The sequence below is a fragment of the Nicotiana tomentosiformis genome, chromosome 5 (assembly GCF_000390325.3).
Source record: "Nicotiana tomentosiformis chromosome 5, ASM39032v3, whole genome shotgun sequence".
Lineage (NCBI taxonomy): Eukaryota > Viridiplantae > Streptophyta > Magnoliopsida > Solanales > Solanaceae > Nicotiana > Nicotiana tomentosiformis.
Window position 1 is genome coordinate 76193278 of NC_090816.1, and position 22220 is coordinate 76215497.

At 36.6% G+C, this 22220-nt stretch overlaps 2 long non-coding RNA genes across 2 annotated transcripts; one reads left to right on the forward strand and one right to left on the reverse strand.

Annotated features, from left to right (window-relative positions):
- Positions 1 to 10953: 10953 nt before the first annotated feature.
- On the forward strand, positions 10954 to 12486 carry LOC104103668 (uncharacterized). Its single transcript, XR_687955.3, has 2 exons — positions 10954 to 11092; positions 12219 to 12486. It is a non-coding gene; the product is annotated as an uncharacterized lncRNA (long non-coding RNA).
- A 483-nt stretch (positions 12487 to 12969) lies between these two features.
- Positions 12970 to 19543, reverse strand: LOC104103674 (uncharacterized). Its single transcript, XR_687956.4, has 2 exons — positions 19144 to 19543; positions 12970 to 15241 (listed from the first exon to the last, which is right to left on the reverse strand). It is a non-coding gene; the product is annotated as an uncharacterized lncRNA (long non-coding RNA).
- Positions 19544 to 22220: the final 2677 nt, after the last annotated feature.

A 22220-nucleotide genomic window follows, 5' to 3' on the forward strand; every position in this document is an offset into this window, starting at 1 on the left:
TGGACTTTTTAATAAGTCTGTTGCAGAGTGCAACCCGATCCTCCAATATTGACTTTTAATAAGTCTGTCGTATATTTATTTCAATCAAGTACATATATAGACTTTTAAATACGTCTGTCATATATTTATTTCAATCAAGTATATATATAGACTTTTAAATAAGTCTGTTGCGGCGTGCAATCTGATCCCCCAATATTGACTTTTAATAAGTCTGTTACGGGGTGCAACCCGATCCTCCAATATAGACTTTTTAATAATGCTGTTGCGGCGTGCAACCCGATCCTCCAATATTGACTTTTAATAAGTCTGTTGCAGCGTACAACTCAATCCTCCAATATATCCATTTCAATCAATTCTTATAGAAGAGATTTTTCCAATAAATGCAATAATTAATATAAAATTATAAGATAACAAGCATGAAACAATTATGATTTAATTATGAGACAAACAATGACAAATAGCAAATTATTATAGAAATCAGGGAGAACATAGGCAGTTTAATATTTAATATGCTAAATGTCAAATAACAATTAAAACACATAATTCAAATAGCATGTAACAATTAATACAGGAATTCAAGAATTAATATTTGACAAAGAATATGAGAGAAATAATTATTATAATAATTAATTTATGATTTAAAATAATTTATGATTGTGCAAGTAAGTAGGCAAACAATAATTTCACGACTTATAGACACTCGTCACCTCGCTTATACGTCGTTCACATGCTTTTCACATAACAAATAATTTAAGGGTTCTATTTCCTCAAGTCAAGGTTAACCACGACACTTACCTCGCTTTGCAAATTCCAATCAATTAATCTACCATAGCTTTTCATTTTAAATTTGTCTCCAAAAGCTTCAAATTTATTCACAAACAATTCGATATACTCAATAATAGGAATTAATTCCATATGAATTTATAAATTTTCCGGATAAAAATCAGAAATTCATTAAAATATTCGGCAGTGGGACCCACATCTCAAATCCCAGAAAACTTATGAAATCCGAACACTCATTCCGAGACGAGTCCAACCAAACAAAAATTATCCAATTCCGATGTCAAATGGACCTTCAAATCTTAAATTTGGTTTTTGGAAGATTTTATAAAATTTGATTTTTTGTTCCATAAATTCCCGGATTCATGATATAAATAAGTATGAAATCATGAAACATAATCAATATAGGATAAGGAACACTTACCCCAATGTTTTCCCGTAAAAATCGCCCAAAAATCGCCTTACCCGAGCTCAAAAATGGAAAAGGGTTGAAAATGGGATGAATCCCATTTTCCAGAACTTAAGTTCTGTTTCTAGGACTTTTACCCTTCGCGAACGCGGTCAGTGCCTCGCGTTCGCGAAGCACAAATTCCTACTGCCCAATTTTACTCTTCGCGAACGCGAAGCTTGCCTGGCTTGGCCTTCGCGAACGCGTCTTCGCGAACGCGAGACTCCCCTCGCGAACGGAAAGAAGGAAACCAGAAGTAGGTTTCTGCAGTTTCCTCAAGTCCAAAAATGATCCATTAACCACCCGAAACCAACCCGAGCCCTCGGGGCTCCAAACCAACATGCACCCAAGTCCTAAAGTATTTTGTAAAATATTTTCACCCAAGAAAAATGACTCGTTTAAAAAACCATTGCTCTTATAAAAAAGCTGTCTGTTTTTTCGAAATGTAATCATTAGAAGTGCAAAACATCATACGAACTTGCTCACGCGATCAAATCGCCAAAATAACACCAAGAACTACGAATCGAACACCAAATCAAAGGAGGTTTCTAAGAAAACTTTAAAAGTTATATTTTTACAACCGGACGTCCGAATCACGTCAAATCAACTCTGTTTCTCACCAAATTCGGCAGACAAGTCATAAATATTATAGTGGACCTTTGCCGGGCTCCAGAACTAAAATACGAACCCGAGGTCAATAAATCCAATATCAGTAATTTCTTAAAAATCATTAAGCTTTCAAGCTTTTAATTTTTATTCAAAATTCCATATCTCGAGCTAGGGACCTCGGAATTCGATTTCGAGCATACGCCCAAGTCCCAAATCCCGATACGGACCTACCGGAATTGTCAAAATATTGATCCGGGTCCATTTTCTCAAAAGGTTGATTAAAGTCAACTCAGTTGAGTTTTTAAAGCTCTATTTCATATTTTAATTTATTTTTCACATAAAATCTTTCCAGAAAATTTTACAGACTATGCACGCAAGTCGAGGAATAATAAATGGTATTTTTTGAGGTCTTAAAATATATAATTATTTATTAAATTTAAAGATGATATTTTGGGTCATCACATAACCATAATGACTCTCATTTCTGAATCTAAATAGTCTACATGATTAAGTTTCCTTAATATGTCTTAATGACTTCTCATGTTTACTTAGACTTCATAGTTTCCATTTCTGTTGTGATCTTTATCCCTACACACTATTTTCCTGCATTCTATTGCTTTGTAGTTGAGATTATTGTTGATAATCTTAATTAGGATAAACCTGAAAGTTTATAAGTTTATATCCTTCACCATTTAACTAAAGCATGAGAAGTGTAAGTGTTTAAGTGCTCTCTTTCTCTATATATGTGTCAGTTAACTCTCAGAGCATCTTTCTGAGTTATTATTATGATAGTCTTATGTTCATGTGTAATTGTTGGTTGCACATATGTGAAACAGTCTTACTAATATGAACTCTTTTGAATATCAATAACTCGTCTGCATATACTCTGTTAAGATTAAGTTATCCCTTTTTCATAAAAATAGATCATAGTTATGTTTGTTATAGTTGAATGGTAATTGTTGTTAAGCTAAACATAACTACCTCATGTTTACATGGAACCCTAAGTTACATGGTTGAGTTAAACCTGTTTGGTATAGCACTTTTCTTGTCTTCAATCTCTCTTATGACGTTGCTGACTTTGTGAAGTTTACCCTATCTTCTATAAGATTATAACCTCATGTAAAGTATCTATGAGTAGTTGATTTAAAATGTTTCATGTCCCTCTGTTTGTCTGCATGACCTCATGTTCCTATACTTTGTATTGAAATTGCACTTGATCCTTTCTTTCCCTACTGATGAACTGAACTTAGTTTGCAAACCCTAAGAGAATTTCTTTTTGCTGTTGCTTGGACACAAATGTTTACCTAAGGCTAAATACTATGGAGATGTGATTTTGTCCTCAGTTCTAAAAAATGAAGTAAGATTCGTAATGTGTGATCCTGTTAAGCATTCTAGGAATTCCATTATTTAAATCTGAAAATCTATAGTCCTATTAATAGTTTTGATCATGTTCTGGTATCTCTAATAACACCTGTAAAAGTTGCAAGTTATAATTGTTTGTATGAACCTTTACTAATGCTTTTAGAAGTTCCAAGTAGTGTTGTTAATCTATACACGTACTGGTGATAAGATCCAAGCTAATCAATCTATAGTTAGTCTGCCGAGGCAGAAGTATCTATATTTCTAGGTTGCTGTGTAACACCCCGAAAAATTTCAAAGTACTTAAGTGTAAAGCCCGGTAAAATTTGCAAAGAAAATAATGTTTCATGGTGCCGGACAGCCTTTCACCCACAGACTGACGGGCAGGCAGAGCGGACTATTCAGACGCTTGAGGATATATTGCGCGCTTGTGTTATAGACTTCAAAGGTAGCTGGGATGATCATTTACCACTCATAGAATTTGCATATAACAATAGCTATCATGATAGCATTCAAATGGCACCGTTTGAGGCTTTATATGGTAGGATATGTAGATCTCCCATTGGGTGGTTCGAAATTGGGGAAGAAGATTTGATAGGGCCAGACCTTGTGTATCAGGCTATGGAAAAAGTTAAAATCATTAAGGAGAAGTTGAAGACTGCTCAGAGTCATCAGAAATCCTATTCGGATGTTCGTCGTAGGGATTTGGAGTTCAAAGAAGATGATAGGGTATTCTTGAAAATTTTCTCCATGAAGGGTGTAATGCGATTTGATAAGAAAGGAAACTGAGTCCGAGGTATATCGGGCCGTACAAAATCATTCAAAGGATCGGTGAGGTGGCGTACAAGCTTGAGCTACCACCTGAGATGTCATTAGTACACCCGGTGTTTCATGTGTCTATGTTGAAGAAAGTAGTTGGAGATCCGACACTCATTGTTCCGGTTGAGACTATTGAGGTAAATGAAAAATTGTCTTACGAAGAGATTCCGGTTTCTATTATTGATCGGCAAGTCCGAAAATTGAGAAATAAAGAAATTACCTCCGTGAAAGTGTTGTGGCAAAACCAACAGGTTGAAGAGGCTACTTGGGAGGTCGAGGAAGAAATGAAGAAAAAGTATCCTTATTTGTTTGAATGACCATGTATTTAAAGTTGTGATCTAGGAAAAACATTATAAGACCTACTTTTTATGAATTTTATATTATGTGAACAATTGACATTAAGGGTATTCCTTTCTGGATATATATTGCTTATGAGACTACAATTGGTATTGTTTTATATTATGTTACGTCGTTGGAATACGTATATGTTGTTAGGAAGTGTTTCTGGGGCTCTCTGATAGGTGGATAGGCCTAGTTACAAGGGAAACTCTGGCGAAATTTTTGAAAATTTTGGGAGTTAGTCAAATTTGGGGCTGCTCGAAAGTGGTATGAAACAAACTGAGTTGCATAAGATGCTAATGACGGATTTTTACCCTCATTCGAGGACGAATGATCCTAAGCGAGGGGAGAATGTAACACCCCGAAAAATTCCCGGTAAAATTTGCAAAGAAATAATGTTTTATGGTGCCGGATTAGGCTTATGTGTTTGAGGATTCTCGGACTTTTTGGGTTGAACAATGCACCGGAAAGTAAAGGAAAAATTTTGGCGGAAAAGTGTATTTCTGCGGTACATTATGCGACCACAGAACCACTCTGCGGACCGCATAATGGCCGCAGAGTAAGGTAGTTAATTGGGTCAGTTGGAAGCAACTATGCGGTCGACTATGCGACCACATAACTGTTATGCGGTGCATTATGCGACCGCATAACAGTTATGTGGACCACATAGTGACCGCATACACAGAGAGTTATTTTGGCTATTTTGTAACCAATTATGCGACCGATATGCGGTCCGCATATCGGTTATGCGATCGCATACCTTGTTCTGGAGCTCCATTTTTGAGTTTTTCAAATCTGACCATATTTCGTTAAATACACTCTTTGGGCCATTTTTGAGACATAATCTGATATTTTAGAGTGAGAGAGAGTGCCCTAGAGTGAGAAGGTGTTCTTCAATATGTTTTCTTCAATTCTTGCTCAAGTTTTGAAAGATTAAGAAGGGAAGCTCACTAGGTCTTCATCCTAGAGGTATGATTCTACACCCTAAACCATAATTTCAAAATTTTCTAAAAATGGGTAACTAGCAAGATAATATTTGGGCATGAGAGTTGTTTATTTTACATATATGTATTATCAAAGGGTGTAGGAAGATTGTTGAGATAAAAATGGTAAAGATTGGGTTGTGGGATGATGGAATTCTCCATAAAAGGACCTTGGAACCTTAATGCACACTTAGTGTTTGATAAAATTCTCAAATGAGCTCGAACCATGATCTGCTTCCTAATTTTGATTCAATTTGTTATATTTCTACAATAGATTGAAGTTGCTAAGAATTCCGGAATATTTAGAGTGTAAGGAAGCTCAAGTGAGGTATGTTGGATAAACTCTTCTCTTAGAATTGAATCCCACGATATTCATGTAAATTATGTTAGTCCCGAGTGATTCATTATGAGACGGGTCATTCCGAGTAAGATTGGGTTGAAAGATATATATTCAGCAAGCATCCTAAATGATTTATTCATGTTATGTTACCAATTGAGGATGTATTAAAATACGGGTTGTGCATTAATAATGTTTCTACTTTAAGTCAAGTTCAAATGAAGGCTATTATGCCAAATTTTGTGAAATATCTCTATGTGCCTTAGACTCTAAATTGCTCACATGCGTACTACACACCTTGATTTGAGTTGTATTTGTTGTTGATGATGATAATGATATTTGAAATTGATAAGGTGAGCATAAAATACTGAATATGGCCAACGTGCCAAGAATGATCTTATAATTATGGCCATTAGTGCCAATGAAATGAAAAGATGTGAAAGTAATATGAAATGCGATGATTGATATAAAAAGGTTGATGTCTCAAATAAGACAGCCTAGCCGGTTGGGTCGTGATCGGACACCATACCGCACACATGGTGGTGATTGTGTTGGAAATTGTAATTGAAATTGTGATTGTGGTTGATGTCCCTAATGGATAGCTTAGCCGATCGGGTCGTGATCGGACTCTGTGTAAAAGACGGTGGTATTGATATTGAGAGAAATTGTGATTGATGTCTCTACTGAGATAGCCTAGCCGATCGGGTCGTGATCGGACTCTGTGCTAAGAGTGCAGTGGTACTGGTTTTGTGAATAATGGTATTGTGAATAGTGGTATTGGTATGGTGAATAATGGTACTGGTATTGTGGACAATGGTATATCGATGCTAAAAATAATCTCCCAATGTGAGATATGGAAATTAATTTGAACACTGTCTTGACTAAATTGAGGTTTGATGTTGATTAAGGCTTTCATTGATATTATGATAATCTTGTTTGTATTATTTGTCATTCTATTGAGAGGATGTTTAGTTATACATACTAGTGCTATTCGACGGTACTAACATCCCTTTTGCCGGGGGCGCTGCATCTTTCAATGGATGCAGGTGGTTCCACAGCAAGAGCAGGAGATATTGATCAGTGATAGCAGTGCACTTCCTTCCCAGCTGACTTGATGAGCCCCACTTCATCCCGGGGTCATGTATCTTTTGTACTTTGTGTATTCGGTTTGAGGTATAGCCGGGGCCATGTTGCTGGCATTACCATTGTACTCTTCTTTATCTATAGAGGCTCCGTAGACATAGTGTAGGTTGTGTATTGGTGCTGAGGAAAGACAAACTATGTTATGTTATGGATGTATTACTTGTCTCTTTTACTGCTGGGTCTTCCTCTTTGAGGCCCAAATACCAGAGTCCAATCCTATCCCTCTAAATTCCTTTACTATTATTTACTGCTTCGTTAACTTAGTCTACTGCCTTGTTGCACTTCGTTGCATTATTTTTGTTCTATCTCACATGCATACAACACTTATATATTGGATTGCATGCTTTATTTTATACCTTAAGTCATATAAAACTTAGGCAAGCCCTAAATGATATAGGATTAAAAAGAATTGGTTAGTAACTAATCTCCCATTCACTAATTACAATTTATTTATATCATTACTATGTTTTCGCTCACCTTCTCGTCTCAAAGATTTTGAAGCCCAAAACATTGCAAAAACGGCGGCCCCACTTTCAAAAGGAAAATCAGATCAGAAACGCAAGTTTTATCTCCAAAAGGGAATCAGATTATTTCGAAAATATGAAGTGTCGTCCCCCAAAAGGATTTTCAAAAATGATTTTTCTCCAAGTCTAAAAGATCAAGGTACATTTAGGCATACTCATGCTTTAGGAACAAGTGTTTAACTTAGCTCCCCATTCTTCACATACTTTCTTAAATACGAACATCCTATATCTCCTTTTTCAAAAGTTCTTTTCAAGTATACACGCACTAATGTTATTTTCCTCTATAAATTCATACCCCTTTTAAACTACACCCTCCCTTTGTAAGAATTATGTCCTAACATACGGTAAGCCATATCTTTAGAGCACTAGTTAAGGTATAGTATAAATAATTGATTCCAAATCTAGTCTAAGTCATATGGATCTACCTCAGGTAGATTTTAAGGGGTGCCTAACACCTTCCCCTTAGAACAAGAAACATTACCCATAATCTCACTGGTTAGCAGACTAATAAATAATATGACTTAGTAATTAAATAGGTACCCTAGTATACCTTTAAATATTAGGTGGCGACTCTCTTTCATCAACAATAGATAAACCACAAGTTGAATCTTGTTTTGACTAGTGCAAAATAGGGTGCAACAGTCATGGGCGAGGATGTCACGACCCAAACCGGAGGGCCATGACTGGCACCCGGGCCGTACTTTCCTAGCACCAGCATACCTTTTATCTAACCTTTCTTATCATCTATAAGGGCTGACGAAATCAACATAAATGGTAGACATGAATAATAAATAACCAACAATGACAGATAATGGCATGAACATATATAACATGGGCCGACAAGGCTGTCATGAAGCTATATATAAGGTATGAGCCGACAAGGCTGCCCTGATAGACTACACAACAAAACCCAGCCGACAATGCTATCCAAAACAATACATAAGATGACACCTATCTATGTGCCTCTAAAGGAACATAAGTGCTGCAACATTGCCGGAATAGGGCCCCGACATACCCATAATGTCTATAACAAAAATACATACCAAGATCAAGGCAAGTCCCGAGAAGGGATCTCGCCAATAACTGTTGAATTGGGCAGCCTATTGTGGTGGGGGAGCTTCGTCTACCTGTCTATCAGGACCTGCAGCACGACATGTTGTGTCCACAAATAAAAGGGACGTCAGTACGAATAATGTACTGAGTATGTAAGGCAGGAAAGCACAAATAAGGACGGTAATGTAAACAGGGATAGAGAATACACATGTAACATCTGAGTGCCTCTGAGGGCGTGACATGAAATACATGATATATATATATATATATATATATATATATATATACACTTTTAAAAACATACGCCTATGTGGGCATCATCATCATGTCGTACCCCGGCCGTAATAGGCTCGATAAAAATGTAACCCGACCGTCATAAGGCTCGGTAAAATCGTACCAGGCCACATGGAGCTCGGTAAAACCCAATTGATCAGTGGTTGCACAGTAGGTGCCATACCCAACCGACTATAGCGCGGCTCGGTAGAGTAAAATAGATACATATATATAATGCATGTTGGACTCATACAATCACGTTCTAAACCTTTTGGAGTGACGTAAGGTCAGTAACCTTCATATACGTTATTAGAGCTACTTCATCATCATGAATCTTATAGGAATCAGGAAATACCAACAACATTTGTTACCTAAAAATAAGAGAAGCAACATCAACATCAATCTTTCCATAAGAAGGGAAACAATGTGAGTACTGCTAGCTTCTAAGAGTGGAGTATCTTTGGAAGCTCATTCGTTACATTATGTACAATCGAAGTCGTGCAAAAGAAAGAAAGAGATAGCCTCACATACTTTGTATATACTGCCAAACCTCAAGCTATGCAAGTCTCACGGCTCCTTAGTCTACAATAAGAGAAATGATACTATCGTTATCGTTTAAGCGTCATAACTAGTACATATCAACTGCAACCTATTTTACGATGAAACAGACAGCACCTCCCCTATTTATATGACTTCTCACAAGTTAAAACAATCACCAAACAGCCCAAACAACATCAATAATAATCATATTAAGCATCCCAAAACAGTCCACCAATCAACAACATTACTAACAAGCCTTTCGACAGATATCTCACAAGTTCTAGCTTCAACAACTTAGCCGCAACTTGGATAAGCTTAAATACATGTAGAGTAAGACGTTCCTTACCTTTACTGAGATAGGAACAACTCCAATTTGAGCTTACTTCACCACGAAATATCCTACCAATGCAGCCATAAAAACAAGGAAGCGAAACTAGCAATCAATTCGGGTTCCTCGGCACTAGAATTACTTTGAAAGACTTGAAATCACCTAGGGTTGATATTAAAAACTTGAGAGATTATTTTACAAAACTTAAAACAACCTCCCACACGAGCTGGAACCACACAAAAATCAGCAACAACAAGAAGAACAAGAAACTTACTAGCGCCACGGGATTCCCGACACTTTATTTGTGTTGTTTGCCCTTTGTATGGGTCTTGTATCATGAGAGAACTCTGAGAGAAAGTTTTTAGGTGTCTAGGGTAAGAAGAGAGTGAAAAATAATGAGTTAAAACAGGCTTAAGGAGTCTCATATATATCAATATATCTCAACCGCCTAAGTGGGTTCCATAGAGAGCTGCTTGCATAGTCTCGCAAAAACGCAAATATCTCTCTACTCCGACGTCATATCGATGAACGATTTAATGCGTTAGAAACTAGACTCATAGATCTTCAAACTGGGGGGGGTGAATCACCCTGTAATTCCAAATAAATTGGGAGAAAATTTAAGTAACATTTGACCTAAATTTTATGTAAAATTATGAACGTAAGTTGCGACAACTTTTGTCGACTTTTGTTTCATAGATCGCTTGACTTCAAGACTTATGATACAGATATTATATGATTCAAATACCTTAAAACACGACCTCCTTAGCATATTAAGCACCTCTAGTTTTATCCGAAAATAAGGGTTACAACATCCTTGATTTGTTTAACTTCTAACTTCTAATACTTGTTAACCACTCTTATACACCCTTGTATCATTTAAGACCACTGGGATTAACTTCTTATCATCTCAAAGATAATCTCTTTCCGGAATTACGTCGACTAACTTACGGCGTGATCTAACGTATGCGAATATGGGTTGTAATAGAGGAAGTTCCTTATACGAAGGATTTACATGAGATGAATAGAAAGTGTTCAACATATCAAACTATGATTTTAGACACTAGAGTTCAGATTTTGACTTTTAGAATAGTTGTAGTTATTAATAAGTTTTCAAATATATTAGAAGAGGCGTATGTAGTGAAAATATGAAAAGATAAATTGAGTGTAACGAAGAAGTATTCGTACCTCTCTTTTTTAAGGTATTGCTTGTTTAACATTCGAGAACGAATATTTTTTTTAGTGGGGGAGAATGTAATAACCCGAAATTTTATATGTATACTTACTAATTGTAAAATTTGAGAAAGAAAAAAAATTATTTAACTTGTAGCTATTTGGCCACACACTACACAAACCTTAGAAATTAATTTTCATTAAAGGGATACAGTAAGTGGGCCAAGCCCAATCTTTTGTAGCTGCCACGTTTTAAGACCTAGGGAAATTGATCCCTTTGTTCCTGAAGCATATATAAGGGAAACACAGAGGAGAGCTTCAGGGGGGTTGGACGGCGGGATTGAGGGAAGTAATTGAAACAAGCACTGTGAAGGTTTAATAGCTCAGGTGTGGAGATTTACTTTGATTTGTTAGCTCACACATTTGAGTATTATATATACATACCTTGTAGAGATATTTTTTTTAAAAAATAATGGCATCATAATAAACTAATGATTATTATTATGATTAGCCAATAATATTAGGATGGCAGTAACTTGCATCAGAAATTCAACTTTCGATTTATACTTTTGCTTCTTTTAAAAAATTAGAATACTAATGATTAGCCAATAATTATTTAATAATGAGAGGCTAGAGTAATTATGATTCAATGGTTGACAATGATTAGAATAATTATAATGAGTTAGGTGGATTAAGCATCAGAATGCATTCTGCAGCCAACTCTTTTTCGGTATTCTCTTTCACGTTCTGCGTTTAACGAATTGTGTACATATTTTATTAATTAGACTAGGGTTAACTTTAATTTTGACTCGTCCTAAGATTATGAAAATTATTCACCTAGTTTAATTAGGACGTGTTATTTAATATTTTAGATAGATTGAGGAGATTGGAGGTTGTTTGCTTGGTGTTCTGGATGTTGCAAGGTTGGGAAAGTGAGACTTTAAGCTTTGGTGTTTGCCTTTTCAAAACCCATTTTGAAAGTATGTTTTGTCTGACAGGTCTATGTGTTGGGACTAGCGTGCGCTCGACAGAATCGGTGGTCTTTGACCAGCCACAAATATATATTATTTTGTAAAAAAATTTAAAAATATTTATAAGTGATTTATTGTGTGGTGTGATGTGGCATAGCCTCGTGCTATGCCGTTGGGGCGTTAGAAATTATTTCTTCGCTACCGTAATATATTTAGGGTATTGTGTATGCCGCCGTGATAGATTTGAGGCATTGTGTATGTTGTCGTGGACTCGTTGGGGTGTATGGTTAATTTTTTTCATTGTCGTTTATGACAAGTCCTTAGTATAGATTGTGCTGAGATATATGGTATTGTTGTTGAATAATTGTTTGGGCCTTATAGAGTTATTATATAGTGAAAGAATTTTTGGGCATATTATTTATGTGCTCGTTGAGTGTTTGTATTTTCGAACACTTATTCCATAGGTATTCAGAGTGGCGGGTCGAGAATCTTATTGAGTTATATTTACGTATAACTCACTCCTTACTTGCATGTCCATGCAGATACTGTTGACGAGGACGAGACTAGTGGCTAACAAGTTCGTTGAGTGGATTCCATTGCTGAGGTGAGCCGCCACATCATTCATGGAGGCCACTGTTTCAGTTCTACCTATCTTATGTTTATTATTTCTTTCGGGTTTGCATGCCCGTCGGTTTGACTTCTATTACTCTATTTAGATGTTGCACTGTCTTAGTATGGAATTTGGGTTAGAGATTTATTATTTGAGGGCTCATCATAATTTATAAATAAATTATGGTTTTAGTTGGATAATTATTTTATATTTAGTAATATTTAATGCGTTTGAACTAGTACGTATTTCTCTCAATGCTTATAAAAGGGTTAAGAATACAGGAATTGGTTCGCCTAGCGGGTAGTGTTAGCTGGGTGCCAGTCATGTCTAGGGAGTTTTGGACGTGACACTTAACAGATAGGAAATCATAAGTACGGATGCAATGCACCTAACAGTTAAAAACGCTTCTATCGTGTATTTGAAAGGTTGCATGTTTCATCTCGGCTTATTTATTATCTCGCTCTATTTTTCATACCTCTTTTATATTACATCTCTCTTTTCTTTTCTTTTTTTTTAAAACTCTCTTTTTGGTCTTATCGCCCTTTGTTTTCTCTTTTTGTTTTGCTTTTTCCACTCATATTTCATTCGTGGTTTTGTTCGGGTTTTAGATCGCATCCTTCGAGGATTGCCTACGTATCATGATGTCGCTTGAATCAGACCATCACGTAGTTCAAAAAAATAAATGCAAAAATAAAAGGAGAGAATTTATAAGTTTTCAATATTTCATTAAACAAAAATCTTTTTGGGTTTTTAATACAAAGACTTTAAATGATATTAAAATTGACTTAGAAAAAAACATACAGACTCAAAGTGAAAGATAAACAACAGACTCGAAATGGACAATAAACAACAGATTCGAAATGGATAATAAACAACAGACTTGATGTGGGAAAGTAAACTACAGACTCGATAATCAAACGCAACTGATACAATGGACAAGCAGGGCCTCGTGTGACATCTGTTAGTCACTGCGTCGGTATGTTTCCAATAAAAAACTTCTAGATCACTCATGACCTGGCCAACAAAAGTCAACATTGTGGAGAAGAACATGACCATGGTCATCTTTTCACAGTCATTGCATTTCTTGGCAGCATAGTCGGATATTTCCTGAATGCTGAACTTCGTGATTCTTTGGTCCAGAAATATTAGTCTAATATGTAGATCTCGGGCTCCTACCAAGTATTATGTCTGATCCCTCTTGTTTTGTGGGTCTACCACATTCCCCTACAACTGGTTTAGCAAGTTGTAATAGTGTTCTCTTTCTGCCTTAAAGTCCTTAACTTGTTGACTCATTTTATTTTCAAGGATGGCCAAATCTTTCCTTAAACCAGCAACTTCTTCTTCGTGATTTTGCTTTGCTTGGCAGGCCAACCTTAGGCGGTTCTCAAAATCTTCACCTAATTGAACTATCCTCTCACGGGCCCTTGCTATCTCTTTCTTAGTTTTTGTCAAATCGGTTGCGTGATCAAACACACACTGCCTCAAATTTTTTATGATTTATTAATGTCTTTCACTTCTTACTTGTACCTCTGATGCCCTTTTCATCTCTCAGAGTTGGGTTCGAAGGGCCACATTATCGCGAGCCAATCTCTTCTTTTCTCTGTCATCCTCGGTAGCTTGCAATTCCTTCTCAAAGCTAAGGACCCTCACTTGCTCTTGTAGGGTATTGATTGTGGCCCTGTATTTTTCTATTTTTGCTACCCAAGCTCAGTGTTCTTGTGCCCTATCACCAAACTCTTGGACGTGGGGCCTCTTGGCTGGTCTTTTAGACTCTTTACCATTGCTCTCTTTCCATACTAAGTAGCATATCCGAGTTCAACCTCACCCTTTGATAAATCATGTACTCAGATATCTGGCCCCAAATACTGGCATTCACTCCAAATCTGGCGGACTATATTTTTGGGAAACTGAGCTTTGGGACGTAACTCGATAACATGAACACTAAGGTCCTCATCTTGAGGAACTAGCTGGCACCTCCCCAATTGTCTCAGTAGCCGGGATGCGGCGTACGACTGAATAACGCGGAGACCCATCAAGAGAAAATAAGAACCAGTGGCATACATATGAATGATCTCGTTAGCAGAAAGCCAACCCAGGATCCACTCTATCTGACTTGAAGTTAATGAACGAAGGCGGGTGATCCAAGCCCTAACCCATTCTGGCATTATGAAAGCAGTCACCCTTTTTTCAAACTCTTCAATGCAACTGGCCCCTAGCACCGCAGTTCATATATATGCGACGATGAAAAAAGTGATCTATCAACCACATTTGTAGCAATAGGATGCATCCCTAAAAAAATTTGGCTTCGGCCTTGCAAGATGTCGAAGCTCGGAATATGTCTAATACAATCATAGGTATAAGGGTTCTTTTGTCTTGGGTAGTCAAAACTAGAACAACTCCGGCTAGGCGTAAATCAATGTTTCTATCCTCTCTCGAGAACACCAAGGTGGGAAATCAAAACCCCTGTGCATCTCCCACTTGGTCCGATTGCCTTTGTTGCAAAGCCCGTTTTCTTGAATCTCAAACCCCTTCGAATTCCCACAATGCTGATACAAAAATTGGAAAGAGCAAAACCCATCTGCCAGGTCCACGGTCTTAATCTTCCTTCTTATCTTCAAGAGATCTAAAAACCTGTGAGGAATGACGATCCTTAGGGCTATCAAATATTTTTTTACCTTAACCCTTCTGTAGTTCCAGCATACCCCGCTGTTTCCTCTGAAGTAGGTGTTAGCTCAAAGTTCGAGAAACGAATCATATTGTGAGCTGGATCCCAGAATGGCACCAATACCCCTATCAAGTCACTTCTGGGCTTAATCTTTAACAAACTGGTGAGTGCCCCCCAAGTAATGATTGACTACATCCCATCCTTTTTACCCCAAGTCATCCCACCATATATGGAGCTTCAATGGGATCTCATCTATGACTCGTAGAGGTAAATTTTGGATAGTGCTCATTCTGCACATTTAAAGGATAAAATGGGTCAAAAAAGGGATATTATTTTCAAAATAACTATAGAAAAATAAATTTCGCAAAAATCTGATTTTTAAAACCAAGAAAAACACTCAGGTGGCCACTATTGTAAACACGACCCTTCAGCACTTCGGGGGATGATTTTAGGGTTGTGCCTGTTCAAGTGGCACAAAGTTTGAGGAAAAAGGGCCCAATGCTGCTATTTTGGTAAAAACAACCTTTCGGCGTCTCGAAGGAACATTTCTTGGCTATTTGGACAAGAACGGCGTAACACGACTTTATTTTGGAATCTACTTACTATAGTTCTCATTTTGGTCATACTTGTAAAAGGCGGGGCCAAACCTGATGAAGGTTGCCTACGTATATCACGACCAGTGAGAATTAGACCCGCGTAGTTCGGTAAATTTTTTCAAAACAGGGAGGATGCACGACACTTTGAAGATTTTGGCTCATTTGGTAACCACCTTTAAACTTTTTGATAGGGTTTCAGGATTTTTCAAATACCGGAATTTTACAAACAAAACGGGTGAATTTCTCTCATATATTCTCTCTCCTAATTTTTCGCGATTCTTTGCTATTTTAGAATCCAGTCAACATGCAACACATACCAAACAAATGTATAAGTAGCACGTAAGATGCATCACGCATGGTCTTTTAATCTTAGGTACAATTGTCCTAGACGGACTCAACCCCTGTGTTGAGTCCCCAAAGTCAAATACACATGATGTAAACAAGTGTACCTACTAGGGATCCAGCATGGGGCTATGTTATTCTAGGGTAAAGCCTTAAATGGCGTGGAATTCTAGACCTAGCTTACCCGAGCAGACAACTCGAGCCGGCGGAGGGGGGTAATATACCGGAAACCAAACAGCCATCTGGCTTTGTAACTAATCTGATCCCCATTCTAAGATTATGGGTGTGACACTTCTAAAAGAAAAGAGCCACACATACGTGCGCTCACAGTAGATGCAGTAAACTCAGAGAGAAGAAGGGTGTCGTAACAGTTGTTTATATACAATTCACAAATATTAAAGCTACAAATAAGCGGCACTTAGCACATTAGGCCTAAATATGTAATATTAGACAATCACAAGAAGACAATTATAAAAGTACTTTAAGCTCGAATTCTGAACCCTGAACCACAGATTCTAGGTTCGTGTCCCCAGGAGAGTCGCCAGAGCTGTCATACCTCCTTTTTCTCGGGGATTGTGGAAAGAAAGGAATTTTTTCGATTTAAGTGACATTATTGAAAAAGAATTAATTTTATTTTAATTTTTGAGTCGCCACTTGAAATAATTTAATTATGGTATTCCTAGTCACCGATTTATTTTAAATCCCAATTTAAGGAAAATTGACTCTGTTTAAGTGTGCGAAATACAGAACATCGTGTAAAAAATTATGTTAACCTGGGAGAAGGTGTGAAGCATGCTTGGATTTCGTGATTTTAGCACGGTCACTTAACAATTATATTTGGCTTAATTAATTTGATTATTATATATTTTAAACTTATGTGCATTTACCTTTTACCGCTTTTAATTGTATGTTTTTAACAATTAATGGAATTTATTTTAAACAAGTTACGATGTCGTACACTTGTTATTTTGTACACATTATAAATCACGTCACGTGAAATGCACCCGCAATTTACAATATGTTTATTTATCAAATTATTTGAAGTTGAGGATCAAGTTTCAGGAACACACACTTGAATTGTTGAATTAGGTGTCATAATTATGCCACGGGAACCGTACCCAAAAATGCGATGATTTATTTTTATAAGCGCGCCTAAAGCAACTACAAATGTTCATAAGGTATTTTCCTAAACTAGTTTAAGGTTATTTGGTTAAGATCATTGCATATGGATATGTTGTGATAGGCCACGTATAATCTTTTTACTTGGACTAATTAATTGTTTGGGTTCTATTTAATCAATTAAGACTGATGTTATTCCTATTGTTGGTTATTTCTATTAACTAAATGTTGTGATGAGAAGATTGCTTAGCACTACAAAAGATCACAATTGAAAATGAGAATTTGATTGGTTCATTTTATAAAAGGCATCAGCAACGGATTTTTAACGAGTCTAAAGAACCACAACTTTGCTGGTTTTGTATATTAAAGAAAAATTATAAGTTTGGGCCTCGTTTAAATCTGCCTTCTAATAGATGAAGCCATACGCGAAGGATGCAGGCCTGGCCTGCTGGATTTAACTAGGCCCCAATCGAGTTCTTAATGATAAAGCCCAAAATCCTCAAAGGATATCAATTAAAGGATGGGCCTGAGGATAGGCGTGATTATAATTAGTCGTACCAGGCCTGGCTGGGCTGAATTCAAGTTTAGTCCAACTTCATTAACTTCGAAAGATCTGGGCTTCTAAAAAAGGACCGTCAAAACTAAATACTAGTTACCAACAGTGGCAACCACAACTTCCAATCATTAATCTAACCAAATACACAGCTGATGAAATCAACATTTTAATCATACATCACGGCTTAAACAAAACAGGAATTACATGGATTTTGCTAATCTGGATTCAGTTATGTGAATAACTATCTCCAATTCGTCTAGCCTAGCATTTATTCATGCGGACTCGGAATTTACACCCATATCTCGTGCACATCCATCAAGCAAACAAAAGTGAAGACTAAGATCCACCAGTCAATCTTTTGAAAATTATACATATGACATTAATAATATAACAATTGCACTCCTTCAAACTTAATAAGCCTTAATGTTCATAGATTTTTATACGAAATCATAACTTGATGTTGATAATCATTTTATTGTTAATTATGCTCACAACATGCCTTAACTATTCAATTAGTCATTGTATCAAGCATTTCAAGTATGTTTAGCATGTAACCAATAATTAAAATTAGAAGATGAGCCAAACAAAGGTCACATCACAAAAATTAGAAATTCATCATGCAGAAGAGTCGAGATACAAAGTAAGAAAAGTGTACCTAGTGTTCACATACCACTTATAATGCCAAATAAAGGCTAAGAAAGAAGAAGGATGGAGCTCAGCGAACAAGACAACAAAATCAGCAGCAACTAGAACCACTTTAGACTAAATTTACTCTTTGAAAATCCAGAAAAATACGAAGCAAACAAACAGAATTCAAAACAGCCTTTTCAATCCTTCTCTTATCCAATCTTTCTTTATTTTTTATGCATTTTCTTCTTCTAAATTAGTATTTTATGGGCAGCCTAATGTGTGTTTCTTAACTGATGAAGAGTCCCTCATATGTGAGGAAGAACACCTACTTATAATCTAGAATTTAGGGCTTTTCCTTTTAAATTCTTTTGCACTCCCTACTCCTTCTGCTTTTAAACACCTATGTCCCTCACACGACCTCTTTCTAGAGGGTTTCCTCTTCTTCTTTGCTACTTAGTCCTTTTCCCTATTTCCTGAAAACTTCCCAAGCAGTTAACAAAAAGATTTCTTAAGTTTATTTTTCCAATTACCCCTTTAAACCCCTGCTTTTACATTTTCTACCTTACCCTTTTAACAGTCTTCCCCGAATTACGGCCTCCTATTATAAACCTTATCAGATTCTAAAGGAAAAAGAATGGGCTTAGACCCATCTGTCCGACCCAGGAAATTGCTTACCCAATGGACACATGGGCTTGTACACCCGCTGAGAACAAGTCCAATCTATCAGATCCTCACAATTAACCAACAAATCAAGACAGCAAAATAATCCAAATTTAACAAACAATCACTAAGCAAATAAATTTTGACACGAAATCTAGCTTATTAGTAAACATGCAAACACTAGAGAACGTATATGAACAAAGGCTAAGAATAGAGAACCTAACCCAAATTCTGCCATTGAAATAACAAGACGGCAGGAAGGAGTAAAAAGGGAAAAGTAGAGAAATACCTTTCAAAAATCCTGAGCCAACGGGAGAAAATTAGATTCTGGCCGGTCAACGGTGAGTTGACTAGCGCCGATTGCCATTGAAATCTACCGAAACTGACATCAATTCCTGTTGGTTAAAACCATGAATTGGGCTGGAAATGAAAAGGGGGAAACGACGGTTACGGTTTCGAGTCTAGTGGTAACGGGATGAAAATGGAGGTTCAATTTTGATGTAATGGGATAGGGAATAAGAGGAGGAGTCGATTGATATCGGTTTGCGGGGATTTGGTTGACTTTGTCCAGCGGAGACAATTTTCGGTCGGCGATTCATAGCGTAGAGGGGTGGAGAAGACGATGGGGTGATTAAGATTTAGAGTTTCGTCGTTTGGGCCATTTTATGAGATGGGAAATTAATTTTCGATTGTCGGATCAAAGGGAATGAAGGGTAGAGATGAAAATTTGACTAAAACTTGACACGAAACAGCATGAGTGGTCTTCCTGGACCGGGTATTTGGACTGATATGAGTATTGGGTTATTGAAGTAACCCGGTCGTCAAAATTGCCTAGCCCAATTGAAATGGAGAACAGATGGCCCCTTTAATCTTTTATTTTAAAATTCAACATTAGCCACTTAGTTCAATGTTCTAATTTAGGCTTGATTTTGCAAAATTAACCTGATTACCTATTTTATGTAACCATTAACTAAATAATTAATTAATATTACAAGTTAACAAAAGTATAATTAACTAAACCTGAAATGCAGAAAATGACTAGATTATTCATTTTTTGGGATTTTTATACTTTAACGATGCATTTAAAATGCGGTTAAATCTTAAAAATGCATTTAAGATCCTGAAATGCAATTAAATGAAAGATGAAATAATTTTGATGATTTTATGTACTTTCTGCAGTTTCCTAAATGAAGCAATAATGTGAATGACCTAATAATGCCATAAAATGCATTCAAATAAATAACAAAATTGCTAAAATTCTACAAAATAATTAAGAGCTAATTTTTTACTATTTTAGGAGTAGTTTAAGCACAGGGCAAAAATTATGTGCTCACAGTTATCATATGAATTAATGTTTTTAATTTATAAAGTTTAGCAGGATCACAAAATTATCCACACGTCTTGGGGGTACTTATACTAGTAATTAAATAAAATTGAGAATTTTAATCAAGGTTTTAGTTTAGTTTGCAGGAATTTCAATCATTTTCTTATCAAATCTGAAGACTTAAATAATTAGTAAATTGAGAATTTTAAGCAAGGTTTTATTCTAGTTTGCGGGAATTTCAATCATTTTCTTACCAAATTTGGAGATTTAAATTATTACTGAAACTAGTGTATTTGCCCGCTCTTTCCCCGGTTGCAAGAAAATTAAATATAATTAAATATTAATGACATAGTTTTTGTCACGACCCAAAATCCCACCTTAAGGATCGTGATGTCACCTAGTCTCTAAAACTTGGTAAGTCGATCACTTACAACAGTTAAATCAATAAAACATGATATTATAAAAGCAGAGTTTAATATAAATACGGAAATAAAAGTGATACAAGCCAACACGGCGATAATCACAATAAATCCCCAAGACTAAGTAGTACAGAGTCACAAGCTCTAATTGAATACGTAAAAATAACTCAAAAGTACAGTATTATTTGGATAGAGAATTGACAGTATAAATATACGAAAAGGGCTCCAAGGGACTGTGATGAACAAAGCAGCACTACCTCGAATCTTTGCGATCAAAGAAGCTCTCACAGCCGGGGTCCGCTACCTCCAACACCTGGATCGGCACAAAAAATATGTAAAAGTATAGTATGAGTACACCACGGTCGGTACCCAGTAAGTATCAAGACTAACCTCGGTGGAGTAGTGACGAGGTTCAAGTCAAAACACTCACTAGTCAAATATAACCTGTACAAAATGTCAAAGACCGACAACAGGAGGAATAACATAAGCAATACTTGAATCTCATCAAAATAAGTGATAACAGTTTAGAACAATTAAAGGTCCAGTCTCGACGATAAGTCATCAAATTGAATCACACACATATGGCACCTTGTGCCCATATTATCAATTATCCTCGCACGGCAAAGACCTCGTGCCACAACATAAGCCACACTCGCAGAGCAAAGACCTCATGCCACAATATAAGCCACATGTGCACGGCAAAGACCTCATGCCATAATATAAGTCACACTCACACGGCAAAGACCTCGTGCCACCACGTATGTCGTACCCGTGTCAGTTACCATTAACATGTTAAAGAGGGATTTATCGAGAATCAAATAAAGTAAATCATGATAATGATTTTCTTTTTACTTTAATCTATTATGTTACCAACAACTCAACAGAATATGAGATAACAACTCCACGTAGGTAAATGCATCTTGGCAACCAAATCATCAAGTAATAATAGAGACACTAATTAGCACATTGGAAATAACGCAACAAATCACGTAGAATGCATGACATACACAAGAAGTCATAAACCGTTCCAACAAAAGAATAACAATAAGAGTCACTCCGATGTGCCACATATCAAAATATCAAATCATCCTTTTGACGTCGCGTGGGCTTCACATTTTTAATACATTTTCCCGAAATAGCTTCACGCACATAAGCCCCTTATCTCGCCGCGTGTGCATCACAATAAAGTATTTCCCCTTACTTGCACCACGCGCATGATCCCCCTTATCCCATTGCATGCACATCAATATACACACCACCCTTATGTCGTCGCATGCGCATCTCATCATAACACAACAATCAACCGTACCACAGGTGCACATATGCCTCAACATCACCACAACAACAACACCAATATCACAATAACATATAGTCCACGGCTCAACAACAATGTGTACAATAATCATAACAATCATATAAGGGCAAGGGTAATGAACAACAATAAGAGTGCTTCAAAAAACAAACAAGTTCCAATTTAAGGCAAATTAATAGCCTAAGTTCTAATCCAGTCAATTACCATACATACGTCCATGTACACACTCGTCACCTCATGTACATGTCGTTCCACATAATACAAATAATGTAATTAGACCAAATCCTAAGAAAAAATTCTCCTACGCAAAG